General features: G+C 41.1%; 2 non-coding genes across 2 annotated transcripts; both read right to left on the reverse strand.

The window, feature by feature from the left end:
- Positions 1–18298: 18298 nt before the first annotated feature.
- TRNAS-CGA (transfer RNA serine (anticodon CGA)) lies at positions 18299–18372 on the reverse strand. The gene has a single exon. It is a non-coding gene; the product is annotated as a tRNA-Ser (tRNA).
- A 218-nt stretch (positions 18373–18590) lies between these two features.
- On the reverse strand, positions 18591–18667 carry TRNAS-UGA (transfer RNA leucine (anticodon CAA)). Its single transcript has one exon. It is a non-coding gene; the product is annotated as a tRNA-Ser (tRNA).
- Positions 18668–18908: the final 241 nt, after the last annotated feature.

Below are 18908 nucleotides of genomic sequence, written 5' to 3' on the forward strand. Positions count from 1 at the left end.
CAAAATAAAAATGAAAGGAAAGAAATATTGTATACGTTATTTCACAAAGATTACAGGACAGTAAGTTAATTAATATAGGCTACTACTACACTAAAATGCAACTTAGTTGTACTATTTTTTATTCCTACAACACGCTAACAGGATTAAAATTGCTGTTGCTTTTGATGTTGAATCTAATAAAGTTCTTGGAATGTTATCAATAAAGCTCAAAATTCGTTCGAAATGCAGTGGCAAATTATGATGGGAAGGCGGCATTTCGGATAATTTTATTCAGAACTGCCATAGCATAATCACCATCTGGTCTGCACTCACAATTAATAATATTACGCGCGACGAGTGCAGTGCATTTAGCTTCTGCAGAAACTGGTCCTAACACTCCACACTTAATGCTTTCGTACAACTGTGTCCCGGCGATTTTGTAGTGTTGTCCTCTTCACAGCTAGTACCCTATAGCAATATCGATTTTCTTAATTATTACAGGTGGTGGATATAAAATCTGAGCTACGTACCACAGTTTACTTAGTGCAAAGGTGTTAACTATCCAGATATTTTGACATATATTGAGGTTTATAGGGTGTTGAGCAAGTAGGACAGAGCAAACTGTATTGAGCATTTTTCTACAGTTGTCATCTATCATTGAGTAAAATTCGCAGAAAATTTTATTCCGAGGATGTTACGTGTTTCGGTAGAATCCAATGATCATGTGTCGGCCGGGCCCCAAATGATAGTATTGTAGATTCGTGAGGATAAATTTTTCACCAGAATGATGTTGATAGTCATCTGTGACCAATCTTAAGTTTTCTAACTGTTTGGGCAGTGGCGGTGGTGGTGATTATTGTTTTAAGAGGAAGTACAACTAGGCAACCATCCTCTATATAACACTAATCAGAGAGAAAAATGGAAGGGATCCGACACTTCGAAAAATGAAGATATCGGCCAAAGAAAGACAAGGGCCATGAAGAGCGTGAAAATGAAAGACTCCCTAGCCCTCGCAAACCTAATAGCGTCGGGGTCGGAAAAGAACAAGAGTTGACCAAGGGAGGTCAGAAAGGATAGATGAAAGTGAGGAGCCTGACACAAGTAAGTGGAAGCAATGTCATGACTCAGCTAAGAGCCCCGTGGTCGCCAACTCACGCTCCAAAGTTCAGAGCTCCTGGGGCCTCTTTTAGTCACCTCTTACGACAGGCAGGGATACCGAGGGTGTTATACTACCGCCCCCACCCACAGGGGGATTTGGGCAGTGTCAAGATAACAGTGATGTCGTCCGCGTAGACGAGCGCTTGTAAGGACTTTGCACCTATTTGTATTCCTGGAAGTTTCAAAGTTAATTGTCTAATGAATGGTTCCACGCAGATGGTGAAGAGGATCTTGTCTAATCAATCTGTGAATGTGGAGAGAAAGCCATTAATTTGTAATCTGGATGTTGCAATGCTGTATAAGTCTCCTAGTGTTGTGATTATCCTTTTTGGGAAGGCAAATCTTCTTAGGACAGACCATAGATAAGAATGTCTAACGCTGTCAAATGCTTGTTGAAAGTCTAGGTTGACGAGTGCGGCAGAGCTGTTGGGTTGAGAGGACATGTGCAGCATGAAGTTACGTAGATTTTAGAAGCCTTGCATGCTAATAATAATAAAGTTCATATATCTCAGTAATTGCAGTTCAAGTCCCTGGAGTATTAGGAGTAGTTTTGATAGAAATATTTGAGAAATTATTGTAGGCAACCTTGTATTTTTCAGTAGGCCTAATTCAGTACACTTTTATCCTCCGTCCCGTGGAGTAGGGAAAATAATAGTAATCCACCAGCTGTAATAATCACATAACCACATTTCAGTAGAACTGTATTGAAGATAAGGTATAATATATTAAATAGTATCTTGCCAGTTATATTCGTGTTTTTCTTCGTGTACGGCAATCCTTTCGATACTTAAGCATTTAACCAAACGCAGTGTAGTGTAGTGTAGACACATTGTAGTATAGATACAGTATATTTAGATAGTGCCGTATCTTGCCTGCTATATACGTGTGTTATCTTTTGTGTGTATCTATTAGACCGTAATACTAATAATAATTTGTCTAAGCATTTAGCTTCGTTGGTAATTTTTGAGTACAGTAGTTCTTGCAAATTTCATTTCTGTTGTGCTTAGTAGTGACATCGGTAACGGTATCGTAATTAGGATACGTCTGAAAGTAGTTTAAAAATTACTGTAGTGTACTGTACAGTAGTATACGAGTAATATTCTATTAGAATTTAGTGTGCTTATTTTATTATTGTAAAATATTTGTGTAGTACTGGTGTAGTGGAGGTATCCGTAGAAACTCTTACTAAATACTGTTGTTGTAATTAGGATAGGCTTAATTGCAGTTTGGAATTGTGTAGTTCTTGTGTATTACTTTCGATATTCAGTAATTAACAGCAGTTTTTATCCTGTTAGGGGTTGTAGGATAAAAATAGAGCACGACTAAGTAGTATTGTAGTGTTGTAGTCGTATATTAATTACCTTATTGTTGTGTGATATTTGAGTACTACCCCAGACAATATATACCTCCGTTCATATATTTTTGCAAATAAGTTATTTTATTTTTAATTTTATTCCCCCCCCCCCCCCGTAGAGAATGGCTAAGGAGCGCGAGTGTATGAACTGTGGGTGTGGCGAGGCATTGAGGGGTATGAGGGAGGAGTTGGAAAGTTTGAGGGAGATAATTAGGATTCTCGCAGAAGACAGGAAGGAAGATAAGACTCCCTTAAACAATGTACAGGTTACAGTAGGTATACAAGAGGAAGGGGAAGGAAAGGGGGCAGTTGTAGAACACAGGTGGTATAATGTTCTAAGTGGAAGGAGATTGCAGGCTAAGGGCTCTATTCAGGATCTGAATTCGGGACAGGTGTCTGTGCGAAATCGGTACGAGTCCCTCTAGGTAGAACAACAGAGGCAAGATGAGGGACAGGGTACTGTTGGTGAGATGTGTGGAAGTAGGAGGAAGGGAAAAGGTAGGAAAGGGAAATGTAGAGTAGAGGGTAGGAAAAGACAGGTGGAACAGGGTCATGGGAAGGAGAAAAGGGAGGAGGAAATAGTTTCTGCAGCTATCAGGAAAGATAGGGCTGACCAGGAGGGGAGGGGATCAAATGAGGTGGGTAGGGTTGAGGCTCTGGTCATGGGGGATTCCATTGTTAGACACGTGGGGAAAGTGTGTGGAGGAAAGGGAACCAGGGTAGAATGTTATCCAGGAATTAGGTTGACGCAGATGTTGAGGAAAGTAGAAGAGAGGAAGGAGAGGAAGGAGAAGATGGTAGTGTTTCACGTTGGTACCAACAACATAAGGCAAGCTGATATAAGTACCAACATAGTTGGGGATGTGTGGGATCTGGTAAATTCAGCACGGGTGTTTAAGAAAGCGCAGATTTTTATTAGTGGAATACTGTGTAGGAGGGATACTGACTGGAGGGTGATTGGGGATTTAAATGAGACTATGGAGTGGGTATATGGGAAACTTGGAGTGAAATTTCTAGATCCTAATGGGTGGGTAGGGGATAGGGATCTGCGCTCGGATGGCCTTCATTTAAACCGCAGTGGCACGTATAAGTTAGGAAATTTGTTTGGAAGGGTAATAGGGAGGTACATTCAGTAAAAAGGGATGGCCTAGGGAGCGGTGATAAGGGAACAGGGAACTGGAAATCAAGTAGGGATGACATAAAATTGTTAGTGTTGAACTGTAGAAGTATTGGAAAGAAATGCATAGAATTAAGTAATTTAATAGATATGTATTTGCCAGATATTGTAATAGGAGTTGAATCATGGCTGAGAAATGATATAATGGATGCAGAAATTTTCTCACGGCACTGGAGTGTTTATCGTAGAGATAGGATAGGAATGGTGGGAGGGGGAGTGTTCATTCTATTGAAAGAAGAATTAGTAAGCTACGAAAAAGTTAAAGATGAGGCACATGAAATTTTAGGTGTAAGGCTCATTTCTAAAGATAATAGGCAACTTGATATATTTGGAGTGTACAGATCGGGAAAGGGTAGCACTGACGCGGATTCGGAATTATTTGATAGGATAGTCGGCTATGTGGGAAACGACATGGAAAGAAATGTGATAGTAGCGGGAGATCTGAATTTGCCAGATGTCAGGTGGTGGTGATTATTGTTTTAAGAGGAAGTACAACTAGGCAACCATCCTCTATATAACACTAATCAGAGAGAAAAAATGGAAGGGATCCGACACTTAGAAAAATGAAGATATCGGCCAAAGAAAGACAAGGGCCACGAAGGGCATGAAAATGAAAGACTCCCTAGCCCTCGCAAACCTAATAGCGTCGGGGTCGGAAAAGAACAAGAGTTGACCAAGAGAGGTCGGATAGGATGGATGAAAGTGAGGAGCCTGGCACAAGTAAGTGGAAGCAATGCCAGGACTCAGCTGAGGGCCCGTCGTCGCCAACCCACGCTCCAAAGTTCAGAGTCCCTGAGGCCCCTTTTAGTCGCCTCTTACGACAGGCAGGGGATACCGTGTGTGTTATTCTACCGCCCCCACCCACAGGGGGATGCCAGATGTCAATTGGGAAGGAAATGCGAACGACAGGAAGCATGACCAACAAATGGCAAATAAGTTAATATGGGAAGGACAGCTGATTCAGAAAGTGATGGAACCAACCAGAGGGAAAAATATCCTGGATGTGGTGCTGATAAAACCAGATGAGCTCTATAGGAAAACTGAAGTAATAGAAGGTATTGGTGACCATGAAGCTATCTTTGTGGTAGTTAAAAATGTGATAGAAAGGAAGGTCTTAAAAGTAGGACTATTAGGCAGTACCATATGGCTGATAAAACAGGCATGAGGCAGTTTCTAAAAAGTAACTATGATCGGTGGAAAACGGTAAATAAAAATGTAAGCAGACCCTGGGATGGGTTTAAAGAAATTGTTGAGTAATGCAAACAGGTTTGTACCTTTAAGGGTGGTAAGGAATGGTTAAGACCCACCTTATAATAATAGAGAAATAAAGAGACTAAGAAGGAGGTGCAGACTGGAAAGAAATAGAGTTAGAAATGGCTGTGGAAGTAAGGAGAAATTGAAGGAACTTACTAGAAAATTGAATCTAGCAAAGAAGGCAGCTAAGGATAACATGATGACAAGCATAATTGGCAGTCATACAAATTTTATTGAAAAATGGAAGGGTATGTATAGGTATTTTAAGGCAGAAACAGGTTCCAAGAAGGACATTCCAGGAGTAATTAATGAACAAGGGGAATGTGTATGTGAGGATCTTCAAAAGGCAGAAGTATTCAGTCAGCAGTATGTAAAGATTGTTGGTTACAAGGAAAATGTCAAGATAGAGGAGGAGACTAAGGCCAAAGAAGTAATCAAATTTACATATGATAACAATGACATTTACAATAAGATACAAAAGTTGAAAACTAGAAAAGCAGCTGGAATTGATAAGGTTTCGGGGGATATACTGAAGACAATGGGTTGGGATATAGTACCATATCTGAAGTACTTATTTGATTATTGTTTGGTGGTGGTGATTCTTGTTTTAAGAGGAAGTACAACTAGGCAACCATCCTCTATATAACACTAATCAGAGAGAAAAATGGAAGGGACCGACACTTCGAAAAATGAAGATATCGGCCAAAGGAAGACAAGGGCCACGAAGGGCATGAAAATGAAAGACTCCCTAGCCCTCGCAAACCTAATAGCGTCGGGGTCGGAAAAGAACAAGAGTTGACCAAGGGAGGTCGGATAGGATAGATGAAAGTGAGGAGCCTGGCACGAGTAAGTGGAAGAAATGCCAGGACTCAGCTGTGGGCCCCGTGGTTGCCAACCCACGCTCCAAAGTTCAGAGCCCTTGGGGCCCCTTTTAGTCGCCTCTTACGACAGGCAGGGGATACCGTGGGTGTTATTCTACCGCCCCCACCCACAGGGGGAGATTATTGTTTGGTCGGAGGAGCTATACCAGATGAATGGAGAGTTGATATAGTAGGCCCTGTGTATAAAGGAAAGGGTGATAGACATAAAGCTGAAAATTACAGGCCAGTAACTTTGACATGCATTGTATGTAAGCCTTGGGAAGGCATTCTTTCTGATTATATTAGACATGTTTGCGAAATTAATAACTGGTTCGATAGAAGGCAATTCGGTTTTAGGAAAGGTTATTCCACTGAAGCTCAACTTGTAGGATTCCAGCAAGATATAGCAGATATCTTGGATTCTGGAGGTCAAATGGACTGTATCGCGATTGGCCTGTCTAAAGCATTTGATAGGGTGGATCATGGGAGACTACTGGCAAAAATGAGTGCAATTGGACTAGACAAAAGAGTGACTGAATGGGTTGCTATATTTCTAGAAAATAGATCTCTGAGAATTAGGGTACGTGAAGCTTTATCTGACCCTGTAATAATTAAGAGGGGAATTCCTCAAGGCAGTATTATCGGACCTTTATATTTTCTTATATATATAAATGATATGAGTAAAGGAGTGGAATCGGAGGTAAGGCTTTTTGCGGATGATGCTATTCTCTATAGAGTAATAAATAAGTTACAAGATTGTGAGCAACTGCAACGTGACCTCGAAAATGTTGTGAGATGGACAGCAGGCAATGGTATGTTGATAAATAGGGTTAAAAGTCGGGTTGTGAGTTTCACAAATAGGAAAAGTCCTCTCATTTTTAATTACTGCGTTGATGGGGTGAAAGTTCCTTTTGGGGATCATTGTAAGTATCTAGGTGTTAATATAAGGAAAGATCTTCATTGGGGTAATCACATAAATGGGATTGTAAATAAAGGGTACAGATCTCTGCACATGGTTATGAGGGTGTTTAGGGGTTGTAGTAAGGATATAAAGGAGAGGGCATATAAGTCTCTGGTAAGACCCCAACTAGAGTATGGTTCCAGTGTATGGGACCCTCACCAGGATTACCTGATTCAAGAACTGGAAAAAATACAAAGAAAAGCAGCTCGATTTGTTCTGGGTGATTTCCGACAAAGGATGGCGTTACAAAAATGTTGCAATGTTTGGGTTGGGAAGAATTGAGAGAAAGAAGAAGAGCTGCTCGACTAAGTGGTATATTCCGCGCTGTCAGCGGAGAGATGGCGTGGAATGACATTAGTAGACGAATGAGTTTGAATGGCGTTTATAAAAGTAGGAAAGATCACAATATGAAGATAAAGTTGGAATTCAAGAGGACAAACTGGGGCAAACATTCATTTATAGGAAGGGGAGTTAGGGATTGGAATAACTTACCAAGGGAGACGTTCAATAAATTTCCAATTTCTTTGAAATCATTTAGGAAAAGGCTAGGAAAGCAACAGGTAGGGAATCTGCCACCTGGGCGACCGCCCTAAATGCAGATCAGTATTCATTCATTCAATAAGCTCATAACCTAAATAAACTCTTGCATCCAGGATAACTCTCCATTGGCGCCTCTGTGCTAGGATGTAGTCGATGATATATTTCTCATTGCGGTTGGGGACTTCTCTTGTACGTCGGCGCGCTTATTTCTGTGGGAACATAGTATTTGTGATTACAAAATCGTTACCTACACACACATCCAGGAGTCTTCTCCCATTATCGTTCAGGTGTGTCTCTGCGCATTTCCCCAGCAGGCCCTCAATTTCCTCTGTGTTGTTTCCAACCCTGCCATAGAAGTTACCAAGAACGGAGACAGTTCCCATGGTGTCGTCCACTATCCTCTGCAATTCGTCGTAGAACCTGACTTTCTCTTCTGAAATATCATCTTCGTTGGGTGCATAGATGCCAATTAAAGTGGTATCTTCATTGGTGCTGCTGTTGAAGGTTAAAGTCACCGAAATCATTCTTTAATTGATGAATTTTCAGCACATGGCATAATGTCTGTAGCCTTCAGGGATATCTATGGCGACTCGTCCCTTTCCTCTCCGTTCCTTGCCCACGCCTGAATTAAATATTAAGAACCTTTCACCGCTGCTTGGTTACATTAGCTGTTCACATCCATTGCCTTTCTCTTGGTCTCTGTCACTGCCAAAATATTCATCCTCGCTCTCAGCATTTCCGACAACAGTTCAAACTTCTTACCAGCCAGTCCTCGTACATTCCATGTTGCCATATTTATTATCCTTTTTTCTCTCTTGGTCATCAGTTTAATCGGTCCGGTTTCCCCTCTGTAGTTTCTTTCAATAATGGTATCTCGGACACTTTGGTTAACAGCCCTAGCTCCAAAGCCTTGTGGGAGGAGCTCCCTCCCTTATAGCCCTCGGCCTGCTATACTTTCTGTGAGGGTTTTTTCCCATAAACATTGAGGTTTCTCCCTCTCTCTGCAAAGGCAGCAGTTTGCCTAGGTCCGGGACTCCTACCCACCCATTAGGATCTAGAAATTTCACTCCCAGTTTCCCACATACCCACTCCATAGTTTCATTTAAATCCCCAATTACCCTCCAGTCAGTCCGTGGTGCGGGTGGATTGGATTGAGTGCTGCCTGTCTTCTTCTGAAGATTGACAGTCTTTGCTTCAATCAATCAATCAATCAATCAATCAATCAATCAATCAATCAATCAATCAATCAATCAATCAATCAATCAATCAATCAATCAATCAATCAATCAATCAATCAATCAATCAATCAATCAATCAATCAATACTGATCTGCATTTAGGGCAGTCGCCCAGGTGGCAGATTCCCTATCTGTTGCTTTCCAAGCCTTTTCCTAAATGATTTCAAAGAAATTGGAAAAATATCGAACGTCTCCCTTGGTAAGTTATTCCAATCCCTAACTCCCCTTCCTATAAATGAATATTTGCCCCAGTTTGGAATGGAACTCGATGGAATGTCCAAAGTAGTTTTTCCAGATGTGTCTTCCATGTTGTCCGAAGATTTGTCTGTCAGAAGGAAGGCAGGTTTCAACCTGTCAATGTTTAGCTTGTTTCCCTGTTGGCATTTCCACCTCGAAGTGTTTGTCACTGCGAGACAGGACTGGATATGGCCCGTCATATGGTGATTGAAGAGGTGTTCTGACCGCATCATGTCGAACGAAAACGAACTTGCTCGTCTTCAGCCGTGGATGAATAAAGATCTTTTTGCGGTCGTGATGTTCTGTTGGGACTGGTCTTAGGTTCCCCAACTGTTCCTTCAATTTGAAAACGAAGTTTGAAATGTCAGTTACTAATTTCTGTTCATTGAGAAATGCTCCTGGTAGCCTAATTGTTGAGCCGTAAGTCATTTCCGCTGGCGAGGTATTGACTTGCGGAATTATGTAGGAACGAAGTCCTAACAAGACCAGAGGAAGCTTCGAAACCCAATCATCAGACATCTGCGCTTTCAAAGCAGATTTTAATTGACGGTGGCAGCGTTCAATTTTTCCATTTGCTGCCGGATGATATGCTGTCGTTTTAATGTGGACGATGCCCAGTGTGCTTGTGAGGCATTTGAAAAGTTGACATTCAAACTGCCTTCCGCGAACAGTAGTTATGATATGAGGCACGCCAAAACGAGATATCCATGTTGAGACTATGGCAAATGAAACTGCTTCTGCTGTGATGTCAGATAATGGGACTGCTTCTGGCCATCGGGAGAAACGATCAATAATTGTTAGTAAATAGCGATATCCTTGTGATGGAGGTAGTGGTCCAACTACGTCCACGTTAATGTGACTGAATGTTGCTGCCGTTGGAGGATATTGTCCCACTGCACTGTGTCTCCAGACTTTACTTCGTTGGCAAGGAATACATGCTGATGTCCAGGTCTTTACGTCCTTTCTTAGTGATGACTAAATGAAGTGCTTTTTTACTAAATTAATGGTTGCTTGAATCCCAGGGTGAGCTAGATTGTGTAGGAGTTGAAAATTGCTTGTCGTAGTTGTTGAGGTACATATGGGCGAATCATATCTTCAGTCATGTCGCAAACAAGTTCTTTACCATTGGGCAACATTATTGTTCGAAATGCAAGTGACGTATTCTTAATGTGTGGAAATTCTTCGTCACATTGTTGGCTTTCTGCTATTTCTTCCATGGTAACAGTTGGAGGTATAGTGATTGAAGCAATTCGTGAAAAAGCATCAGCTGCGATGTTCTCCTTCCCAGTAGTGTAACGTATGTCTGTGGTGAACTGTCCGATGAAACTAATGTGTCGGATCTGACGTGGAGAACCTTAGTCTGAACGTTGCTTGAACATGAAAGTGAGTAGCTTGTGGTCGGTGTAAATTGGAAAATCACGTCCTTCGAGCATGTACTGAAAGTGCTTCACCGCTGAGTAGGCAGCGAGGAGTTCTCTGTCGTAGGTTGAGTAATTCCTCTCTACATATGTCAGTTTCTTGAAGAAGAATGCTAATGGTTGCAGATTATTGTCTTTGATTTGTTGCAAAGATATACCAATAGCATAATCTGAGGCATCTACCATTAAAATTAGAGGTAAATTTGAAGATGGATGAGCTAGAAGTGCTGAATCGGCCAAGCTATCTTTTAGGTCATTAAAGACTTGTTGAAGATTTTCTATCCAATTATTTTTTCTGTTGTCATTTTTCTTAGTCCCGAGGAGAAGGTTCAAAAGCTCTGCTTGTTTACTGGCTGAATTTGGCAGTGCTCTTCGGTAAAAGTTAATGAGGCCAAGAAACCGGCGCAGTTCTTTTACTGTTGTGGGTAGCGGATTGTCAACAATGGTTTGTACTCGCTCTGGTAGTGGTCTGATTCCTGGTGGTGGTGGTGATTATTGTTTTAAGAGGAAGTACAACTGGGCAACCATCCTCTATATAACACTAATCAGAAAGAAAAATGGAAGGGGTCCGACACTTCGAAATATGAAGGTATCGGCCAAAGAAAGACAAGGGCCACGAAGGGCGTGAAAATGAAGGACTCCCTAGCCCTCGCAAACCTAATAGCGTCGGGGTCGGAAAAGAACAAGAGTTGACCAAGGGATGGTGGTGGTGGTGATTATTGTTTTAAGAGGAAGTACAACTAGGCAACCATCCTCTATATAACACTAATCAGAGCGAAAAAATGGAAGGGATCCGACACTTCGAAAAATGAAGATATCGACCAAAGTAAGATAAGGGCCACGAAGGGCGTGAAAAGGAAAGACTCCCTAGCCCTCGCAAACATAATAGCGTCGGGGTCGGAAAAGAACAAGAGTCGACCAAGAGAGGTCGGATAGGATAGATTAAAGTGAGGAGCCTGGCACAAGTAAGTGGAAGCAATGCCAGGACTCAGCTAAGGGCCCCGTGGTCGCCAACCCACGCTCCAAAGTTCAGAGCCCCTGAGGCCCCCTTTAGTCGCCTCTTACGACAGGCAGGGAATACCGTGGGTGTTATTCTACCGCCCCCACCCACAGGGGTATTGACCAAGGGAGGTCGGATAGGATAGATGAACGTGAGGAGCCTGGCACAAGTAAGTGGAAGCAATGCCAGGACTCAGCTGAGGGCCCCGTGGTCGCCAACCCACGCTCCAAAGTTCAGAGCCCCTGGGGCCCCTTTTAGTCGCCTCTTACGACAGGCAGGGGATACCGTGGGTGTTATTCTACCGCCCCCACCCCCAGGGGGAGGTCTGATTCCTTCTGCAGATATCACATATCCCAGGAAACATACTTCTGTTGAACTGAAAATGCACTTGTTCAGATTGATTCTGATGTTGAACTTACTGAGGCGTTCGAAAAGCATTTGAAGATGCTTCTCATGCTCTTGTTCATCTTGTGATGCCACTAGGTTGTCATCTATATAACAGTACACGAAATCGAGGTCTCTGAGTATACTGTCGATATATCTTTGAAACGTTTGAGCCGCATTACGGAGTCCGAATGGGAGTCGAAAAGTTCATAGAAAACCAAATGGAGTTATCACTGCTGTCTTAGGTACATCATCTGGATGTACAGGGATGTGATGATAAGCTCTGATCAGATCTATTTTTGAAAATATTCGTTTTCCATGTAGTGTAACTGTTCCTCCTCGTCAAAACACTTGGAGAGATGAAAGTTATTATCTTGGGACACATGAATATTAAATAAACTATTTGTGGCTTTCCCGCAAATTGCCACGCAAATAGAAACAATAAACATTCCATGGTTCCCCATTTCTCTATGTACTTTTCACATTGTACAGCCATGAAATTGCGTAGTAAAGGGAGGCGAGACACTGAATTCTAGGAATGTTGTAGACGAAAGTATTGAAGTAGATAAATCGGTAGAGAGTGGTGGGAACATGGAAAATAGTACAGAATCTGATGTAGCTAGGACGGAGGGCGAGAAATGTAATACGAATAGTGATAAGAATATTGAACAACTGTTTGTGATGATGCAAGGGATATTTGAGCAAACGAATGAAATCAAGGAGGAAGTAGAGAGAACGAAAACCGAAATTAGCAGAGAAATAGAACAGACTAAAACCGAAATTAGCAAAGACGTAGAGAAAACACAGACAGAGATTAAAGAAAATACAAAGGAGATAGAACAGACGAAAACGGAAATTAGCAGGGAAGTGAATGCTAGGATGGATGCTTTAGATCATAGATTAGATGAAGCACTAGAGCAACAGAAACTTTTTTGAGAATGTTAGCGGAACAGGAGATGAGACGTAGCCAACATGAGAAAGAGGTAGAAAGTAAGTTAACTGAACATAGGAGCGAAGTAGACCAGCAGATCACAGCAATTAATTGTAAAATGCAGGAACAAGTAGGAGAAGTTAGTAAAGTTAGAGAAAGAGTACAACAACAATACGATGATGTGTGTGGTAATGTAGAGATTAATGCTAAAATATGTAATGAAAAGTTTAAGAAAGCAGAAGAATATGCGGTTGAAATTAAAGCCAACAAGGAAAGACAAGAACACATTGCGAATGACGTGAAAAGAATTAATGAACGTATTGATAGGTCGGAGGCACAAATACGTAAAGAAATCAGAGAAAAGCAGGGTAATATAGGAAGTCAGTGCCATGGTACAAATTTCATACATGAAACTGAACTACCTAAATTTAATGGGAGGCAGACAAACCCTTTAGATTTTTTAAACACTGTTAAGAAACGGTTCGAAAAGCAAATCGAAGAAGGAATCATTGAATGGGAAGAAGCGTTAGAAATAATTGGTAAAGCTTTTATTGGGGAAACGAAATCATGGTTTGTGGTGTATAAGAGCAGCATGACCAGTATGGTGGAATTCCAGAAATATTTCACGGAGAAATTTTGGAGTGAAGCTATACAAAGCAGGGAAAGAGAACGCATTGTCTTTGGGAAATTTAGGCCACACGAAGGAGTTTCTATGACCGAATATTTTCTAGCCCACGTTATGATTTTTAAAAACGTAGATGGGATGTCAGCGGAGAGAGATATTGTTAAGTTATTACTCAGGCATTTTCCCAACAAAATCCGCGAAGCTAGCTGTATGCAACAGATAGAGTCTATTCAGGGAATGGAAAGATTGCTAGCAAGGTTCGATGCGTTAGGAAATAGTAGTAGTACAAGAGAACGGCACCTAACTAAGTACAACTTCTGCTGTGAAGCTAACATCCTAACGAGATACTCCATCACTACTACTTCTACTGTGAACATCTACTTGGAACGACGTGATTTGATATTTGAAACAGTGTGTGGTCGCTCCGCGACATAAGTATTTTTGTACAATGTGTTGTCGCTTCGGTTATGTTATCGGATCTACGAGAAACGAAACAAGCTTATGGCTTGTGTGATATTCAGTAAATATTGTGGACGAAGAACTATGTTTAGTTCAAGTCTACGGAAATTTGGTACAAGTCTGTACCGTATAAATAGTATAGCTCAGTTGGATTGAGATTTCTACTAATATGGAAAAATTCATTTCTCCTCATACGATCAACGCTGATCAGTTATTACAAGTATAGGGCCAATGTCTAATTTAAAGACTAGGCAAGTAGGGAGTGTTAGTCCAGATAGCCCGTACCATATCAGAGAAGGAAGAAAGGATGTCCATGGAGCAAAGTCTACATCGAGAAGAAGAGAACGAGTAACCACGGAAACCAGATGACTTCAACGGTAGCTGCAATTGGTGAGCTTCAATTAGATAAAGCAAGCAATAGTAAATTCAGTAAATCCTAAATCCCTCCACGCTTTAAGGAAAATTTTCCGATTCATCTCATTGTTTTGTATAATAAATTCATTTGTATTTTATATTGCGTTAGTTTCCTTTCTTAAGCGATACTTAATGGTTATTATTTAAAATCCTACCCCTGTGATTTAAGTGTAAGTCTCTATGCTAGTAAATATAAATTTTGGTTTACAGTTTTATTTAAAACTGTAACCATGGCGCCCAAACATTACATAGAGAAATGGGGAACCATGTAATGTTTATTGTTTCTATTTGCGTGGCAATTTGCGGGCAAGCCACAAATAGTTTATTTAATATTCATGTGTCCCAAGATAATAACTTTCATCTCTCCAAGTGTTTTGACGAGGAGGAACAGTTACATTTGTCGCACCAACGTGGAGCTCGAAAACCATTAAGTATTCGTGGAAGGAAAGGAGTAAAAGTAGAGTCTGTGTTTGTGGGGGTTAAGAGAGTGTCCATATAATTGGTATGTGTGATTTGGGGGGAATTATGGCTGCACGAGGTAAAAAAGTTACAGTAGTTGGCGGTTAAAATCTTGAAGGTTAGGAATAGGATATCTGTCAGGCTTGGTGATGTTGTTGAGAGAACGGTAATCTCCACAAGGTCTCCAGGATCCGTCTTTCTTGGGAACTAAGTGAAGGGGACTTGCCCAGGCGCTCTTTGACAGCTGGCAGATTTTCATATCGATCATTTGTTGAAACTCTTCTTTAGCTGCTTTGAGTTTATCTGGTGGTAGTCGCCGTGCCTTTGCTGCTACAGAATGTACTTATGTGACAATGGTATGAAAAACAGAGGTATCTGGGATGTCGAACTGGACGTATTCATGGAGCAAGTTGGGAAATTTCTTTAGAATGTCAGCATGTTTTTGATCTAGTGGCATTACATAAACTGTTTCTATGCCCAAGACTTGAATCAATGTGCCAGGTGTCCCTGCCGACGTTAACGGGGCAATGATACGCCTGTTCTTTAGATCTAATATAAGGTTGTAATGGTGAATGAATTCGGCTCCAATAATCGGTGATTGCACATCTGCAACTACGAAATTCCATGTGAAATTGTGCCGTAAGCCCAAACTGAATACTAGTAGACGCTCTCCATAAATATTAATAACAGTGCCGTTTGCAACATAAAGTTTACGATCTGTTTTTTTTGGGGCGATCACTATCCGAAGGCGGAATCACAGAAATATCCGCTCCGGTATCGACCAGGAAACGACTTCTGCTACTTCTGCCTGTGAGAAGTAGGCGGCGTGAAAAATGACTCCGATCACCTGCCGCCGCTAGTGTGGAGCGTTTTAGTTTGACTGCATGTTGGAATTCTGAGCGGAAGGTGGTTGATATGAGCATGGGCTCTGATATTTCTTTGCCCTGCTGCGATATTTAAAGTGATACCAACATAGTTCTCCATTAGGATTAAAACACTGGGCTGACCGGGACCTGTCTCGTGGTCTACTTGGTGAGGAACGAGATGATCGTGAGCTACTTCTTGAAGAACGCGACAACGTTTTCAATTAATTGATTTTCAGTGTTAATTCAGCGATCTGCATTTCTAGTCTTGAGATAGGTTATTACTGACATCATTTATTTTATCGACTGGAATGGTGGATGGTGCCTGCTCGGTTTGAGCAGAAACATTTAACCCCGGTTGTGAAATTTCAACAATTTTGTCAGCCATAGTGGCTATGGTGTCCCGATCATCTCTACTCGTAGCTAATATAGAACGTGCGGTAACAGGAATCCTCTGCATAAATATGGTTTTCAAGAAATCGTCCTTGACTTGCATACCGGCTAAAGTTCGCATCTCACGCAAGAGCTGAGTTGGCTTCTTATCACCTAATTCTAATTCTGTTAATAATTTCGTCACTTTCCTATTCTCTGATTCTTCAAATTCCTGAATTAGTCTTGCTTTAAGCTCTGTGAACGGAGTGGTAGATAATGGTCGAGATAAAAGATCGGAAATTAATTCCACAATATCTGCTTCTAATGACGCAATAACATGATTAAATTTCGTGGTTTCGTTAGTGATACCCAACGTAGTAAACTGTGTTTCAACTTGAAGAACCATACCTGTATGGTTTTTTTTCAGATGGGCGGAATCTTCACTGAAATGCGAGCAATACCCGCTTCGTTCCAGACTGTTGTTGGCGGTGAATTTGTCTCGTTGCTGGCATCGGTCATTTCCACACTTGACTAACCACAAAATGTGTTCCGCGCCGTATTTTAATGTCACGTCGGGAGTCACCAATGTAGTTATTGATGATGGTTATGTACTTAAATGAATAATAGAAAAGGGATGGTGTATTTATGTGTTTAATTAACACACCAAGTATCGTGGGGACGAACGTAAAAACATGAATAATCAGAGAGATAGATAATATTAGAAACACAGAACATCAATATATAGAAGTCTTCAAAACATAAACAAAATTCAAGGAGTTTATAAACATATATGAGTTTATACACATATATCAATACTCGAGGCCGCCACAAGACCATGTTATCATAGACGTGCGACAAGCATCAGATATTATGGATGTTAGAAGCTGCAGAGGTGCTGATGCAGATACAGACCACTATCTTGTTAGAGTCAAGTACAGACAAAAAATAAATTTGGCAAGAACGGAAAAAGTAAGAAGAAAAGCAAGGCAAAATATTGAAGGTCTAAAAAATGAGGAATTGCCAGAGAAATACAAAAAGAAAATGGCTGAATCTCTGGAAATAAAAAGGGAAGTATGGGAGAAAGGAGAAGTGGAAGATAAATGGGAGATACTGAAAACAACTGTCAGTGAAGTTGCAGATAGTACCCTGGGAAAGAAGAAACTGGTAAAGAAAGCAGAATGGTTTGATGAAGAATGTTCAACATTAATCCAAGAGAGGAATGGTGCTAGGAACAGAATGCTTCAAAGGAGAACAAGACAAACAGTAGAAGAGTATAGGGAGAAACGAAGAAGAGCAGATAGGATATGTAGATATAAGAAAATAGCTTTTGAAAGAAAGAGAATCGAAGAACTGGATGAAATGAGGTATAGAAACGAGGTACGAAAGTTCTATGAAAGAACAAAAGACATTAAGAGAGGATTTCAACCAAGAGCTGTTTTCTTCAAGGATAAAGATAGAAACCTTCTGGGTGATAAAAGCAAAGTGCTTGGAAGATGGCAGGAGTATTTTTACGAATTACTCAATGGAAATAATGAAGATGATAGAGAGGATAATAATAGAAATGTTGATGGGGAGAAAGATAATTGGAAGAGAAATCAGTAAAACAGCCAGACTTAGATGAGGTCAAAGCTGCAATTAATGTATTAAAGAATTATACAGCCCCAGGTGAAGATGGAATGGAGTCAGAGCTGTTGATATATGGGGGAGAGGTAATAGAAAAAGGCTGTTTATGAATAGATTAAGGAGGTTTGGACAAAGGAGGAAATATCCAAGGATTGGACATTGGGTATACTTTACCCAGCACATAAAAAGGGAAATAAGGCAGTATGTGGAAATTATCGAGGGATCACCTTGCTGGATGGAACGTACAAGGTTTTTTGTAAGGTATTAGCCTTAAGATTGGAATTATGGATGGAAAGAATATTAGGGGATTACCAAGCAGGCTTTAGAAAACATCGCTCTACTCTGGATCAGATATTTATATTACGACAAGTGCTAGAGAAGTTTTATGAATATGACAAACAGCTACATCAGCTGTATGTTGATTTTAAACAGGCATATGACAGTCTAGATAGGGGTAAAATTTATAAGATTATGAAAGACTTTGGAGTCCCGAGGAAATTGATTAGATTAACAGAAATGACCTTGAAAACAACAGTATGCAAGGTGAGAGTGGAGCAAGATCTGTCAAAGGAGTTTTTAGTGGTGAGAGGACTAAGATGTGGAGATGTACTTTCCACACTGCTTTTTAACCTAGCATTGGAAAAAGGAATCCGTCAGTTGCCCATCAACCCAGGGGGAACTATTTTGAACAGATTAGTACAAGTGATAGCATATGCTGATAATGTAGCAATAATCGCAAGAAATAAAAGAGCTCTTGAAGAGAGCTACTCAATATTAGAAGAGAAAGCACCTGACTTAGGATTAGAAGTGAATATAAACAAAACAAAATATATGAATATGGGAGATACAGAGGGAGTAAGAGGAAGGACCATAGTAAGATTGAACGGGAAGGAATATCAAAGAATTGAAACAGACTTTCAACGTTTTAGGTCGTGTTACGTACATGTAGTACGTGTTGAAGAGATGTTAAGTACAGAACAAAAATGGCCAGCCTGACACCAGTGGGATCCGAACCCACAACCTCCCGATTTCGCGTCGGTTGCTCTACCAATTGAGCTATGGTGGCCCAGGCGATCTTTGTTCTGTTTGAAAGGATCTGAGCTACAGGTCTGGCACTGCTGCTAGCACACTGTAGAGTGCGTTTAAATCGCCCGCTGTGGGGCATGTCAATGAATATTGAATTTTCACGACCGCATTGTAATCGAAACAGACTTTCAACGTTTTAGGTCGTGTTACGTACATGTAGTACGTGTTAAAGAGATGTTAAGTACAGAACAAAAATGGCAGCCGGACACCAGTGGGATCCGAACCCACAACCTCCCGATTTCACGTCGGTTGCTCTACCAATTGAGCTATGGTGGCCCAGGCGATCTTTGTTCTGGTGTCCGGCTGGCAACAGGAAAGCAACAGATAGGGAATCTGCCACCTGGGCGACTGCCCTAAATGCAGATCAGTATTGATTGATTGATTGATTGATTGATTGATTGATTGATTGATTGATTGATTGGAGCAAAGACTGTCAACCTTCAGAAGAAGACAGGCAGCACTCAATCCAATACACCCGCACCACGGATCACCAGATCAGGTCGAAGGGTCACCTTCC

Source organism: Anabrus simplex, chromosome 1 (assembly GCF_040414725.1).
Source record: "Anabrus simplex isolate iqAnaSimp1 chromosome 1, ASM4041472v1, whole genome shotgun sequence".
Classification (NCBI taxonomy): domain Eukaryota; kingdom Metazoa; phylum Arthropoda; class Insecta; order Orthoptera; family Tettigoniidae; genus Anabrus; species Anabrus simplex.